Genomic DNA, 15,937 nt, shown 5'->3' with positions numbered 1-15,937 from the left:
GTGCAGAGAACGGCGCGAAGGACAGGAGTTATTGGCTACGACTTTTTGCAGGCGTGGGCGAAAGGCAACAAAGAACCAAATACGCCAGGGGTGCGGATCATACTAAACAAGTAAACTCCCGCACGGTACTTGTTTCCTTAAACAGAGCTTTCCGCTCCTAGGCATGGTAACACTCTCGTGACACCACCTGTAGGTTCCACTTGCAATACACCATTCTATAGCTTTTGTGTCTCCTCTTGACAGTTTTATGAAGCTCACATATTATCTTCTCGAAGCTCCTGATCCCTCGCTAATCCTCGAGGTCGACATGTGGTCCGAAGAGAAAAATAAATAACAACTTTTGTCCCAGCACGACCAACGTGAGGTAAAAGCACAGTGTTACGAACTCGGCTCCCACTCTGAAGAACCACTTCTAAAAGCCATGCGACCTGAAATGTGCTTATTTACTCTTTATAGGGGCAATATTATCTGTACCTGACACCAGCTACAACTGAAGCTTCAGGCGAAAGGGCCACTTAATCTTTACGCGTATGATAAAATGCTGTATGTGCAGATATGACTCGTGTGCGGGGCAAGCACGGGCAGTTTGCGTGACAAAATACTTTGCGCGATTCGAAATGTCTGAATTTCAAGCAACGGAATAATGAGAAATGGCAAAACAGTGAAATGTGACAGAAAAAGGAAAACGTGTTCGCGGAATTAGACCCATCACTGCAAAAGCCGATAGCGCCACATTTTTGTGAATTTAACCACAGCCCATTTAGTCATTTTGAAATCTCACTTTCCCCAATATTTCACGCTGGACGTGGCGGAGCGGCACCGACGGTGCATTCGTTAGTTTGAACCAGAACAATGCAGTTTTTTGGCGAGTTGCGGCTGGTTTATTCGGCGTTCACAACCCTGAGCGGTGGCGACCGCTTCATCGGGATAAGTATCCTTGTCGTTTATCCCAGCACTGTCGTTCCCACATAGCCTAGTTTACCTATGTTGTAATTCTGTATTTCACTGCTGCTGCAGGTCTACAATTCTAGAACGTTAATGGAGCGTTTAGATTTTCCTGGGAACCAACTTTCCCGCACATCTGTTTGTTATACATTTTTGTCCTCAATTTTTCCAGGCGCTGTCGGATGAGTGTATACGATCTTGGCGTAGCACAACAAAACATGGTAGCTCGGTGCCTCCAGATTCTATGTTGAAAAACAGCGTATTGTGGCGTGCTTAATATTGGGTTTTAATTGCGGGCAGATATTTCACGCAGCTTTCTACGTAACGTTTTGGCGGGTATAAATAAATTCGTGTGATTTTATTATTGCCAGGAGCGCTCCGGCAGTTCGGCGTAACAAATTCTGCGCTTGGTTCCCTAGACATAGCGCTCTTAAATAGCTTGTTTTATTGTTTTGGGGAGAGATCTGCCAATGGCAACACATCAGCTCTGTCGCTTTTTGCTTGATTATCCACTTTTGGCGTGATTATCACTTCTGCCTAATTATCCATTCGTAAGTCGTTGGTCTGAGGATCTAGATTATAAATTTGCTGATTACAGATCTACAATGTATTTTTTCAGGTTTGCCATGACTTCTGCTCAAGAACACTGTGTGGAGCTTTCCTCTGTAAATAGCTCGCTTAGTTTATGTGCCAGTGTCACCGCCATACTGTATTCAGTTCTTCGCGAAATCTTTGTGATCCTTCGGAACGGAGTGTCACAACGGACGACGTGTGCTATTCTTTCTGTTACGTATCTTTTCAGACAGGATCCTAGTTAATTTGTTTTCAATGAGGTGCACACAGCCAGGGTACTCTTCCGCTTATTTGCAAGGCTGTGAACTACAGTATTGATTATAAGAAAACGAAGCTTTCATTACCCTCTATTTTATCATCTGTGTTTGTCATGTCTCGACTGTTACGGCGTCACCACTCCTGAAAGAAATGACGCCCGCAGAAGCTGGTACTGAGATCCCGCCTGCCTCTGCAATAAGTCGCAAGAACAGGAGCTGGCAAAGCTGTAAGAGTTCGCTGATTGTAACAGTAGGGAGAGAAAAGGATACGGAATTGAGCAGGAGTTTTGAATCAGTAGGGTTGTTTGTTCTCCGGAGGTCGGTGCTGGCACCGACGAGTTATAATTTTGGAGTACTGCGAGATTCGAATATTTTCCGCCTCATCTCTCTGACAGTAAAAAAGAAGATACGTCTGCGACAGTGAAATATGTCTCTGAGAGTGAAAAATAAGAATGCCGGTTAAAAACCGATAAAACTACCACTCGTCGGATGACCCGATGGTATGCCCAGTGACTTTTCAAAGCGTAACAGTTCATCCCATCGTTTCTTAGAGGAATATTAAAACAAAATGAATGGTTCAGTGTTTATTAAAAACGCTCAGACCAAAAAGATCTCCGATTGCTCCATGTAAACGCTGAAAGCATTGTTAGTAAGACTAAACTTATGAATATTGCCTTCATCAATTAGATACCTGTGTCTCCATCCCCATTGGATTTAGACATGGTAGCGCCCTGAAATAGCTGACGATGACGTGTTTCCAACCTCGTATACAGTGTGTAGGAAAGACTCTACAATGGGTGGGTGAATAGCTGTTCTTGTAAAAGACATAATAGAGGCTACAATAATTTATAGCATCGATAAAAAACAGTCCGTATATATTAGGCTCCCTTGTGTGAGCCATAGATTCATTTCGTATGCACTACAGAAGCCCCCGGAGGTTAAGTTTGAATGTAAACCAATATAAGAGGAACATAAGTCCAAATTTCGCAACAACAAGATTTCATTAGTTTGCGATCTACCCTACCTTCCTTCAACTTTGGCGTTTTTAACAGGATCCTTGTAGAAAAACGCGACCGAGGGTACGTTCGATGTCATGCTTACACATAACCTGAAGTTACTTGTGAATGACCCAACTCATGTGCGTGGCTCCTGAAGTTAAATTATAAATTTCGTATTTATTGGCCGCAAACTTGACCAGTACACTGTTTTTCGAACAAGGAACCGTGCCTGCCTGGTCACAACTTGGTTAGTGTTCCATTACATTTACCAGATACCCGAGTGCTGAAAAATTCGGTTTTTGTTCCTTTAAAGAATTGTCGCCAGCGGATGATATATCTGTGATAATATATATGCAACCCTGCTTCGATGTCCTTGGTTCTAACGATGTCGGCATATACTGGAATTGATTTTAAAAAAATGTGTACGCATTGCGTTGAAAACTGTATAAAAGTATGAAATTGTGCAAGCAGACTCCTTGAAACACTTGTGGTATAGTTTGTTTAAAGCGAAAAATAAAACCATTAGGTCACAAGCATTCGCGGAGTCTTCTAATTACAATCCTCAAGGACAGCCTTATGCGGGCCGTGCGCTCCCCCAGAGATTGTTACTGTAAGACACTACTGCCCAACCTTATGAAAAAAGATCAAAGTACATTCTCGAACTATATTGCAGACAAAAAGAAGCATTTGAACGAAACAGCAATTGATTGTGTGATTGTCACTGATAAGAAAGCGATGGCTGAACATTTGAATCTTTATTTTCAAAGTGGTATCTTTATTGTCCATAAGTACGAAATGATAGTGTATTCGACCCAGGAGACCTATCGTTTCTGTTGTATTCTGGTGTATTTTTGATTCTTTTAAATCCTAATTACAAAACATCATGTCGACCGGACGATTTGCCAAATATATTTCTTTAAAGTATGCCGAACAAGTAGTAAAATTTTTGAACGAAATTTATTCTCTCACTATTGTCGTCAAAGCTACCAGTTGACGGAAGGCCGCTGGCGTTCGTCCTGTATTCCAAAAAGGCGACCATCTGTCTCCTCAAAGTTATCGCCCGGTACCTTTACATACCCTGTGTAAACTAATTGCAAATGGCAGTCAGTCCGTTGTGGCCTGCAGACTTAATGATTCAATTTTTTCATGCTACTTAGCAATAAACTGGCGGTTCATTCATGGCACTATTTATCTCTCCTACCAAGTAAGCATACCCGATATCACCATCCAAATTTACTTTCCCCATACTGCGTGAGAGGTAATGCTTAATCTACTTGGAACAACTTGCGTGAACCCCATTTATTGTGATCTACAAAGAACAAATTGTATTAAGAATTGTGTATGTTATTGCTTTTTGTTTTTGTGATGTGCCCATCCTGCTTGCACCACCTATGGACTTCAGTATGTAGTAAAAGAAAAAATAAAATCTCGTACTGCATGTGGTTTGATTGCAACAGCTTGTTCCAAAGCCACTGTTGAAGGTGAAAGTACTGCATCGGGTATCGTTTGTGAAGATTCTTGCATCGCTGCCGTCGGCAATGGTGTTCTTTAGAGCTGAATATAGATCCTCTAGACGGACACAGTGCCACTGGGCCGGCGGCTTTTGTTAAAGCACTGCGCAAGACGCCCAAAGCAACCAGATTTTTATAACCTAACCATGGGCCATTAGGCTGTGATCAACCTGCCCAATGTCGTCCTCTGCTTTGCCAGGAAGCTTTGGCCTAATTGGGGATTGATATTAGCTTGAGTTGCGCAAACCAACGGCGGCCAAGGGTGGGCCTACTGTGCAAGTTAGCCTATTTTACACATTGTCAGAGCCGCAGGTGTTTCAATTGCATATGTTCATTGGTTGTACGCAAGGAGAACGTCGCGTTTACTCTTTTAGTTGCGCAATCTATTATAGAATCCGGAAATAATTGCTCCTCTCGTGCCACGAAATTCAAGCTAATGTTTGCAGCAGCTTCACTGCGCACAATAGAAGATACATAATTTGAAAGGGTAAACGCAAACTAAAAATGTTTTTAAAAATGACACTTTGTTTTCTATACAAAAACGTGGTTACTGACTCCGGTAAACAGTGAAAAGCGATTCTTTATAAAACGAAATAAACCTATAATACGCATCCTCCTTTTTTGCTAAAAAACAATCCAGGTGGGTACCGTGCGAATAATACCACGCAACCATTCCATCTGTAGCCAATAAAACGTTTGCTTGAACGTGTTATTGTATGAACTGCACGTTTATAGAAATATCTTTTGATCTATCGTGGTCGCTTAGTTGTAAAAACATTTTATTATAACTTCCCTTGAAGATTCCATCGAGTATAAAAGATAATTCCTAAAGAATACAAAAATACAAAAACTTGGGTTTCTTCATAAACTGCTCTAAGGAGTCTTGTTCGTAATCAGAATACAGTAAGTTGTCTGATATTTTCTCCGCAATGGTACAAAATAGCTTTTTGAAAAATTCATATTTTATTTTAAACGCAAATGATAGGTTTTTATTTATGCAAAGTACCACACACAGCTATCACCGTGTACCTTATCGAGTTACGAGACTCCTATGGTACATGGAGTCACGCACGTATCCAAATACCGGCGGCAAAAATGGGCTGGTACAAAAGCACGAACGGTGATTTTTTAATTAAGCCTAAAGTGTTGCAATTCAAAGCTAACATGATACGTTCCCTGAATGTCACGAAGGGTATGGGACCGGTGGCAGAATGTTTTCCGGGCGATTCCGCCCGCTGCAGGTGCAAGACTGCCTAAAATACTTCGAAAGCGGCCCATTGCTCGGCTCAATGTACTGCCAATGATGCGTTCACAAAGTAGCTGCTTGGCATGGCTTCCTACCCAAAAACTTCAAGTCGAATGCATGACAGCACCGGAGTGACATCATCATTTCTGGCAACCATGCATATCTGCTTCACGCACTGTTCAGAGATACGAAGACAACTACAAAACAAATCTTTTGTAGTTAATTATAAGCGAAATGGTGTTAACCAAAAATTATCTACCCAACGGCAGTTGCGTTGCTTGCAAGTCCTAATCGTAAAATAAAAATAGGTGGAGATGCACTTTACAAAAGAAGAACAAACATTAAATCCTGGCTTTACTAAAACTGAAGCAGACGTCAAACACACATGTGGCAAAGGGACAATTGACGGCGGCGATGTAAAACGTCCTTGCCCAATACTTTAAAGAACCATAGTGAACGACACAGCAACGCCTACGTTTCGCAGCCACTTCTTCTGCCAGATGACATGGCTCCAGAATCGTATACTGCGTTAGTTTGGGGTCCTGTTTTCCCAACAAACAAACAGAAAGCCTCTGTCACAAGCCAAACAGAACGATTGGCGGTTGCGACTATTGGCGATCGGAGCATTGGCCATGGAGACAACACGTGAAGAAATGCAAGAATAAAGAGAGCGAGTTTTCACCGAGTAAAGCTATCACTACAGCCGCACTGGCACGCACATAAATACAAAACCATTCTCGATCCGACGCCATGTACCATAGAGTATCGTACTTATGTATATATATATATATATATATATATATATATATATATATATATATATATATATATACGGGACGAGGGACTCAGTAAGGACACGTATCAAGGTTGCAGTCGTCATTGCCAGTGCTATTCGGCTGTTTCCGAGATATTTAATAGTGCCGAATGACGTATGTTTGTCACGTTTCTTCAATACAGTGCTAAACAGGCGAAAATATAAGTCGAGAAAAAATCCGCCGTTTTTCCGGGAGCGGGAGTCGAACCCACATCTCCGCATAACGCGTGCGGTGCGTTAACCAATTACGCTACCCCGCAGCGGCTCCCCTCTCGACTTTTACCGGGGGGGTTTATATTTACAAGTGCAAATAACCACCAAGTGTGTTGCCATTGAGACACCGGGGGCGGGTCTGAGACATCACCAAAAATAGCCTGATGAACCTTTGACGATAAACGGTGTTGAAGGCAGGAAACCAAAGAATGCGGGTCATGCTGCGTAGTCAGCGCAGGTAATGGTAGCACACGTCCTGGCCTCTCAAAACATTTGCAGGTCGATCTCATGCTTCCACGAGAACCATATTGCCCCACGTTGGCGTGGGTATTTCGATGCAGAGACAGAGGCCTCTGGTTACTAATTCTTGCAGTCACTGCTTTTGACGCTGTGACAGACCATGAAGAGCAGGTATAGAATGCTACGGCCTGACCGATAAGTGCAGCATGCAGTCGTAAAATACAATCAAATGAACAACCCCATTGGGTGCCTGCGAGGTAACGGCAAATGTCGACTACACTTGATGCCCTTTCATACACATAATCAATATGTCACCACCATGTTAGTGATGTGTCAATGTATATCCAAGGAACTTGTGACGTTTTTCTCGAGAGATTTTCAGACCAGCCCTGGTGAGCTGCAATTCACGCAGCTTTTTTTGTGTCAAAGCAAGCATGACTGATTTTGCGGCAGAGACATTCATTCCTCGCGCACGTAAAAACTCAGTGCTGTCAATGCCAGCTTGGAGGTTAGCTTGAATTGGCACGTAACAGGCACCACTGCACAAAATGCAAATGTCATCAGCGTGGATGCTTACGTGCAGCTGTGGGAAACCAACGCTGGCAAGGTCGCCATTACAACATTAAACAAGAGTGTACTTGGCAGGTTTCTCTAAGGAATCGACTGCATGACGTTGGCTGTCTTCTTGGCTGGTGCACATATACGGAGTCCTGTTCTTCAAGAACTTTCAGTGCGACGAAGTGTTTTACAACAAATTCTCATTTCGGCAAGGCCACCAAGAATGTGGAAATAATTTGCGGTGTCGAATGCTCGACTAGCTTCCAAAAAAGCAGCTATTGTATGTTTCCTGGTGAGCGCGCTTCTTCAATGGTTGTCACCAGGTTCAGGACACTGTCCATAGTACACCGACGTGTGACATACATGATGAAAAAAGCCGCAAATGTTTCTAAAAACCAAACTAATCTTTAAAAGAATACCCTTTATTATAGCGTGATTAGACAGCTGGCTTAGCTGACAGAGTGAAAGCAGTTAAGCTTGTAGTGATTTTCCTGGCTTGAGGATAGGCACATCCTTCCATAAATTCCAAGTCTGAGGGATCTTTTCTGTAATCCATAATTTATTGAATAAAAGTAGCAAATGGATGATCATACGGGTACCAAGATTGCAAAGGAGAGCATAAATGATGTTGCCTGTTCTAGCGGCTGCATTGCGTTTCTTCGAGCTTACTCAGCGAGAACGCGGCGTGATTCTTTGCGTGACATGATGTCCTGTACTTCTGGAAAAATGACATCGCGGCATTGCGAAATGCAAAAAACGCCTCACAGGGTATTCTTCTGAAGGCCTCGTAGTCCATGCCCAAAACTCATCAGCAATAGCTGTTTCGGACAATCGTCAATATAGCGCTAATTGTTCGGAAGGCATTCTTGCTGCCACAGGTTATCGAAGAGCGCGAATCATATCCCATACTTTGCGCGCGGACGTCATCCGAAATGAAGTGCCACAGAATGACCTCCACCTACAGTTGCCTAAATACTGCAGTTCTTTACGCATTTACATTACGTTCTATTGGCGGTGCGGTAAGCTTATAGTTTTCTTGAGCCGCTAGAACACCGCTCAGCATGACGTCGAATCGCGCTCAGCCATCCAATTCTGCGTTCGCAGCAGCACGGGTAATTGAAATAGGTATCAACATGGTAACCATTATTATAGTGGCATTCACCACTTGTACGAATGTATCAATATTGCCAGTGGCATCTTCTAAATGATAGTTATTAAAACGGTGATAGTTATTGATTTAGGTTGTAAAAGGTCACCTGAGGAGACGAAGCAAAGCCGATAGGTTTATTTTCTCTTCACGACCCTTTTAAACCAGTCTACAATGTTCTCAGGAGTCCACAAACGAAAAGGCGCTGACGGGAGCCTGCAATTGCATGGCGCCCTCGAAAATACTGGTATGTTTGTTTTATTTTAGACTGTGCCCTCTTCACTGCATTTACTCAATGTGCAGAGAATGTGAGGGCAGGAACGGTGATCTGTTCATTTGGGTGAAAATTTAAATGTATTTGTACACTTACTACATTCATACACTCATACAAGCAAATAAAACCAACCGGCTCAAAAGTCGACCCTATGAACCGCGGCACTGCGTAAAAGATGAATGCAAGCACAGCCGTGATTAGTTGCACTTGCTTTGGGCCCACGCCTAAAAAATTGTAGCCAATAACTCCCAACTCTGGCCACGTTGTCTGGCTCAACGCATATATCTTGTCGTGTCAGTTCTGGAAGCAAAGATATTTCTGCTTTCTCATGAAGTCCCTGAGATAGAGAGCCAAACTTCCGTTTCTCAAGCACATCGGCAGCGGTGTGTTTGCCCTCGATAAACACCGCGTTCGATTCCTGGAGATAAAATATTGCCGCATTATACTGCAATCTCGTGGAAAAGCAGTACTCATCTTAACGGTGGGGAGCATTCGAATAGGCGTGACGTCTTTTCTCTACGCGGGGCTAGGGGAGTGGCCCAGGCAACAGCACGCCGTCATATCACTCACGCGAGTCAGCTACAGGAGGGCTTAGCACGAAACATCGGGCCCCGCCCTTGCGCGAGATTGTGCTCTTTAAAACTGCTACACGAGGACGCAGCGCCCAACCCTCACACGCCAGTCGGTAGATGAACAGAACTGCACCTTAACCCTTATACGGGTCCTAAAAAAACCTCGGCAGGATACAGAAAAACATTCTAGAAACAAGAAAAGTTATGTAGTGATGCGTAAGAATTACAACTAGCGTCGTGTTCGCTGTGGCTTCCTGATGGAAATATTCGTTGATGACGCACTGATACTTCCTCACTGGGTCTCCAAGACACCTTTATTGCTGGCGTGGGTAGGGCCTATCGGTAGTTTTCATCCTAATCACATACGACCACTGGACACAACACGATAAAAACATTTCGGAGTGTTCTGCAAGACAACACATTCCACTACGCCCATCGTTGTTTTTACGTTAAGATACCATGGCTTCTGTGACATGCGTTTTTAAGTGTTTATGAAATGTCATAAACGCCTTTTCCGATCATGCATACCCAAAACGTGCCCTATACACCAGATTACCATCGCAATTAAATAATTTTTTTTTGTCTGACCCAAACGTTTTAACACCTAACTTTTTGTTGTAATCACTTTTGTTTCGCGCTCATTGCTCTAGGCGGCCTTGCGCAAAAAATCCAACGATAATCATCATCATCATCGAAGCAAAAACTTCGGGAAAAAGTGCAACCCTTGCTACCTCTTCCTTCTTTTCTACGGCAGAGACCATCATGCTTCGTGTGGATGCGTCATTCGACAGTGGAAGAAAGGAATTTGGGAAAGTGTACAACCGTCATACCTTGCCTATGCCCCACATGACCGCTTTGCTGAAAGCAGAGACCACTGACGTTAATTATTTGCTTTCGTTATTTTGTTTAGGCATTCGATCAGTCCTGATCGCTCGAAGAAGGTATTTTATTTTATGTTCTTGGGCTTCAAAAAATAAGGAACGTGCCAGTAGCCAGTATACCAGCCCTGGAACAAGTGGCAGGCGGTGACTGTATCCACTATACTTGTTCCCCTCCAGTATTCTACAGCAGTGCCCCTTGCGGATTTCTTTTTTTTTGGCATCGCTTCCTACCGCTGCAAATGTCCTTGCCTTTGCCGCTATTACAAAACTCTATTTTACTGCAGTGTGGTTATGGCGTCAAGGTTCTGGTTGGAGACATTTGGCTAGTTTCGCTTTCAAATAAGGTGCACCTCACGTCATAGAGGTGCGGCGGAATGTCTATTTCACTTTCCTTCAGGAAATCATTCTCCACATCACCCCAGCTAGTCATTGAGCAACTGTTCGCAAAACTTCGCATGCGTTGCACGCGTCAGGAGGATTTTTTCCTCGCCCCTGCGCTGCGCCTTCACACGGCGCCCATGCACTAGCTGTCCGTCGGCTGATCAATGACACTGGCACAACAAATATTTGGGCATACGGCCGCTCGTGAGTTCACTGAATTAACGAGCGGAGTAGTTGCACTAGATAACATATGAGAGTTCCCCAACTTAGGCGCAAAAGTCAGCAACGGTGGCCGTTTTGGTGTTTATTGTTGTTGCGAGAATATCGCCTCTACGGTCTCACCGCTTAATTCGACTGGGTTGTTTGTTAACTGCACTAACCAAGATGCACCAAAAATACATCTTCGGACGTGCGTATGCTGCTGAAATGCTCTACTGGGGTTCTCTTCGACTCTCGTTCGGAACAGCGTCATTCGAGCGCAGTCGGTGAGCAGGGAGGACACACTAAGTCTACCAGAGTTGATAGGCTGAAAATGCATAAACAACATGACGGCGCCCATGAACTGTCACAGTGTAAAAAAACGCCAGGGTATGTGAACTGAAAGATTATCAGGGCAGCGGCACGGAACAAAAGGACAAAAGAGTGCTGGTGCACTGTACCCTTATCTAGTAACACTATGCCAGGAGCTCGAAAAGTTTGGTTGCTGCAATTACCATACTTTCCCGCAAAATGATCTCACTTGCGTAAAGATCGCACCCCTAAAGTATGTCGTCGAAGTTCGATTTTTTTATATCCCGCGTAATGAAGGCACTCTGAACTGGCCGCATCAATATGTCGCATGTGTGCAAAGAATAGCTGGTGATGGTAGTGCGTACCTCTCTTTCCTTCCCTTTCAAAAAAGATATGGATGCTTATTGCGGCAGATGACGATATTAGCCATATCGGAAAGCATGCGTTCACTATTAGTGAGGAACAAAATCCCGCTAAATGCAGACTCACAATAAAATAAAAAAACGCGCTCAGGTTGCTGAGTGGGCCGCCATGTCTGTTTACACGTCCCGCACTGTAACTGTGGCAGTGACGTATTGGTTGAACGGTTGTCACCTCGCAGCAACCTCGCACACCCGCGTTCGGTAATTCATAAAAACGCGGAATTTTGCGCAACTTTGCAAACCGGCTCGCGGCGGTGTGCGCAGGTTTTGGTGTGTTTTATGTATTATTATTTTTTTATGACCACGACAACTATCGTAAAACATTTTCCGCGGAACTTCCTTGCATTTTCTGTCCTCAAAAATGTATGGCCAAAAATTTACCCCGTGTAATGAACGCACCCCTAAATTTACATCAAATCCTTTGAAAAACAAATGCGATGATTACGGGAGTAAGAACGGTAATAGTTCATAACCTAACACCGTATGCAAAATGAGGCAACCAAAAAAGGTTCCCCGTTTGTGTTGCGACCCCGAGAAACCACCCAACGTTGCTTGTTTCCCAAAGATATGAAGTAAGCAATGGTTTAGGGAATTTCTCTCGCTCATAGAGTTTATTGCGGCTACATTTGCTAGTATTAATTTACGCGCATACACAGGATGTCAAAGAAGCCGTTATTTACCTGGGACCTAAAATTCGTGTACCCTTATTATCAGAACCAATCGATCGCCACAAGCGGTAGGAAACGAACGCAACTGAATTGTGCCTAACGAATAACCGCAATCTCCTCACGTTTCCTAGCTATCCCACCCCCGTGTTGAGCGGTCAGTAAGCATGGGCTGGTCTGCAGGTCATAGATGAGCAGGGACCTCGATGGAAGTAAGCTGCTGCCACTCGTGACCTAAATGAAATATCCTTTTATTAGGATGCTCCTGAAAGAAACTTTGTGATGCTGGAATGTTCTCTCTACAGTATATACCAACCAATCGATGTAGCAATAAAACAGAAAAAAAGAAATACTGGCAAATGCTGTTAACAAACACTTCGACCAATGTGTATCAATCTTAACAGGGGTCTTGTATTTTTTATTTCAAACATCATTCCATACAAAAAAAAACATCGCAAGACAACATTTCGATGTGCCAACTGCCGGAGCCGCCGTTCATGCATGTCTTTTGTCCGGAGGCTAGCGGTAGCTGCAAAGCCGCTGTTGTGACGCCGCGCTGACCAACCGAGGAAATATAATGAGGTGACCAGTAAGAAATATATCACGCACCCTCTCGCTTTCCTTTCCGGTCGTTGGCTGGACAATTGTTGCAGCATTTTCTTGAACACCCCGCACTTCCAAGGTACGATTTCGCGCGGCTGTGTAAATTACTTGCGGACATGGGTGATGCTACAGAAGCCCCTGCTGGTTGATGTGACACACATGATTTAGTGTGACCTGAGGCATACAGTTTTTTTAGAATTTGCACTGGAGAAGAATCTGGCGATGGCGTTTGTGCGGCTCAAATCAAGGCCATGCGTGTCGTCTGGGGCTGCTACCAAACTGTACGTTCGCCTTTGTTTCATCACGGGCTTGGATTGGAACGCCTTGTGGCCGTAAATGTATATACAGTGCCGCAAAATTCCAAAGAATGTGTAATTGTATGAGTATAAAATAAAACACACTACTTTAAAGCTAACGAAATTGAATGTGTTGCTTATTCCCTTTAGTGAGAGCCGGCGCTGTGTCTGTGAGAGATGGTTGTGTCTAACATTCTGCGTGCCAAGCTTTTGTTGTTCCAAGCAGGGTTGTTTCCCCGCCGTGTAAACACGAGCGCAACGTGAAATGTCGCCAGCCCGTGTATCCCTGTGAGGGCGGGATCCGTCCTATCGATCACTGGAACACAAAGATTCCGGACAACGGCATCATGAGGAACTGCTGGCGCGGGGAAGCATTTTAAATTACCGGCTCAAAGAGGGCATGCTTTTTATATCCTGGAATTTGTTCCTGGTAATCATTCTCGCCGTTAGCTCGGACGTTATGGCTTCCTTTTTGAGTCCAGCCTGCCGTTTCAAACAATCAACAAGAATTCGGTGTTGAGTTGCAAATCTCAATCGGCGCATCTCAAACCCTAAATGTAATCCCTGACGCTTGCATTACCGCTGTATCTCATCCAACCCAAATGCCTCGAACTGTCGCAAGCCATCCCCTTTACTACGCTTGGAGCTGTCCGCGCGTTTACATCTCACCGACGACACCTCCACTAATCGCAAGAAACCCCAGTCACCCGGTATCGACTTCGCCATCCTTGTTCGCCTGGAACCCCAGATTTTTTCCAGCAGTTTGCACAACCGCAAGTGGCTCCAAGGCTTCAAGACTCCAACTAGGCCATGCAATGATTCGAGAGAGAAATGAGGGCCATGGGGGTTTCCTCGGATGGGGCCCTTTGTTGTACTCGAACGCCAAAGTTTCCGAGTCCTGTCGCGGAAACGCTAGTAAAATCTCGTTTGTTTTTTTCACCTGTATTATTCTGCAGTAATGGCCATGAAACAAGACGAGAAAATAGTAATTACGGCGTCATAACAACAAAAACAAAGTGTATTAAAATTGATGAAAATGTATTAGGAACGGTATTTACAAAAGAAGAGGCACATGATTGCTATTCAACTGTTCCCCTGAACTCCGCTGCGCCCCAAAAATTAGTCCTGGCCCTCGACTGTTGCGCGGGTATGACACAACAAATCGTTTCAGACGGATTACACGGAGACAGAGAGTTTGGTTTTAAATGTACAGCCTCGTGCTTGTTTGGGCGCAGATTTACCTCGGTGCCGCCATTTCATACAACACCGCTAATTTGATTATTCAGCTCACAATTCCTACTTTGCTTAAACGGAAACAAATGCTCCGCAAGCGCTTTATTAGGTTTTTACTCTGTGTCCGGTGCAGTGGTTGAAGAAAAAGGAAAATACGTAGCCCGGGCGAGGTTTTCGCCGCTCGTGAGGGGCTCGGGAGCCATCGGGGCACCAGTGTCGTTGGCCCGAGAGAACAAACCTCAGTCTAAGAGGCGGAGAGTTTACAGGTATGCGGGAAGACAACCAGTGAGCAAGGACGCTTTCCTTCCGCTCGTCGATTTTTTGTTACTCCACCGTCTTTGCACGCAGGGAATGAGTGAAAATGTTCTCAAGTATGTACCCACTCATCGAAACGACAATACTATTGAGCTATCTGTTTTAGCGTTCTGTGCATTCCAGAGCAATCAACGAATTCAATAAGCGTAGTCTGAATGACGCGTACTTGGTTTCTTTCAGTTCTTTTATTGTATTATCGATAGGCCCGCAGCAGTCCGTGAGTACACAGCTACCGTATGTGTAGTATTTACAACTTTTGCTTTGAGAAAAGAAGCAATATATATTTAAAAATCCGTAAACACGATGGCGCACCGCTTCTGCCAGAGCACACAGAAGCCGTTGCCGTTCGCGGACGAAGTCTACGGTAATTTATTTCGAAAAATAAAACCCATTCAAGGCAGGTGATATACACAATGACTGGACCATTCATCGCTAACTACTACGAAACAAACACCCTTAATCAGCGCGCAGACACCAAAAGCAGCGAGCGTTTGCACGCCAATAGCTGGCCAATAAAACGCCCGCGCGGCGGCTGGATGCCCTTTGTTGGGCGGTGGCGCCTGTAGTGGCGCGCGCGGTCCCTATATGAAACGAGCGCCGAAGTTTCGTGATAGGTACAGCATTTAAGGACCCTGGTAGTACGGTTGGGGTGCTCGTCTCAAGTTTCAATTTCCTCGGCGGTGTCGAATCAAGCTATGTAGATGTATCATTTGTTGTCCATAAATAATCTTTTGCAGCTGACTTGGAAAGAAGAGGATACAGGCTAACTTTTAGAAAATTCTATCAGTTTTCGTCCTGCAATACGAGTGGTAACAGAGAAATCATCATTTACAGCAATGCCCTTTAGTTTGAGTTGACTGTGTAGGGAAAGTACTGTTTGATTTTTTTAAAATTAGTTAACATAGCAATGATGGGGCGTGCTTTGTTCGGTGAAGAGGACCCTAAAGGATGTGCACGTTTTGTTGCGTCGGATTGAAACGAATCCACGACGGAAAATAACACAGATGTTAGTCGTGCTTCTGTCTGTTCCTCCTTGTTCGACAACACTGTATTGAAACTACCATTTTCTTATTTCCACTTTCGTCTTTCCTTCGGCCCGTATTCTCGCTTATCTAAGATAATGACTTACCGACTGAGATAACTTTGTGCGTGCGCTAATTTGATGACACGTAGAATATATCCCGCGCCGTTACCATGACTGATCATCACCTTGCCCTAAAAGCAGCTCTTAACCTTAATGGTAGCGAGTGTGACAAAGCATTCACAAAATTAAAATTTCAAAA

This window comes from Haemaphysalis longicornis, unplaced genomic scaffold (assembly GCF_048455015.1).
Source record: "Haemaphysalis longicornis isolate Haplotype H1 unplaced genomic scaffold, Haemaphysalis longicornis Haplotype H1 scaffold_14, whole genome shotgun sequence".
NCBI classification, from domain to species: Eukaryota; Metazoa; Arthropoda; class Arachnida; order Ixodida; family Ixodidae; genus Haemaphysalis; species Haemaphysalis longicornis.
This window is presented reverse-complemented; position numbering follows the sequence as displayed.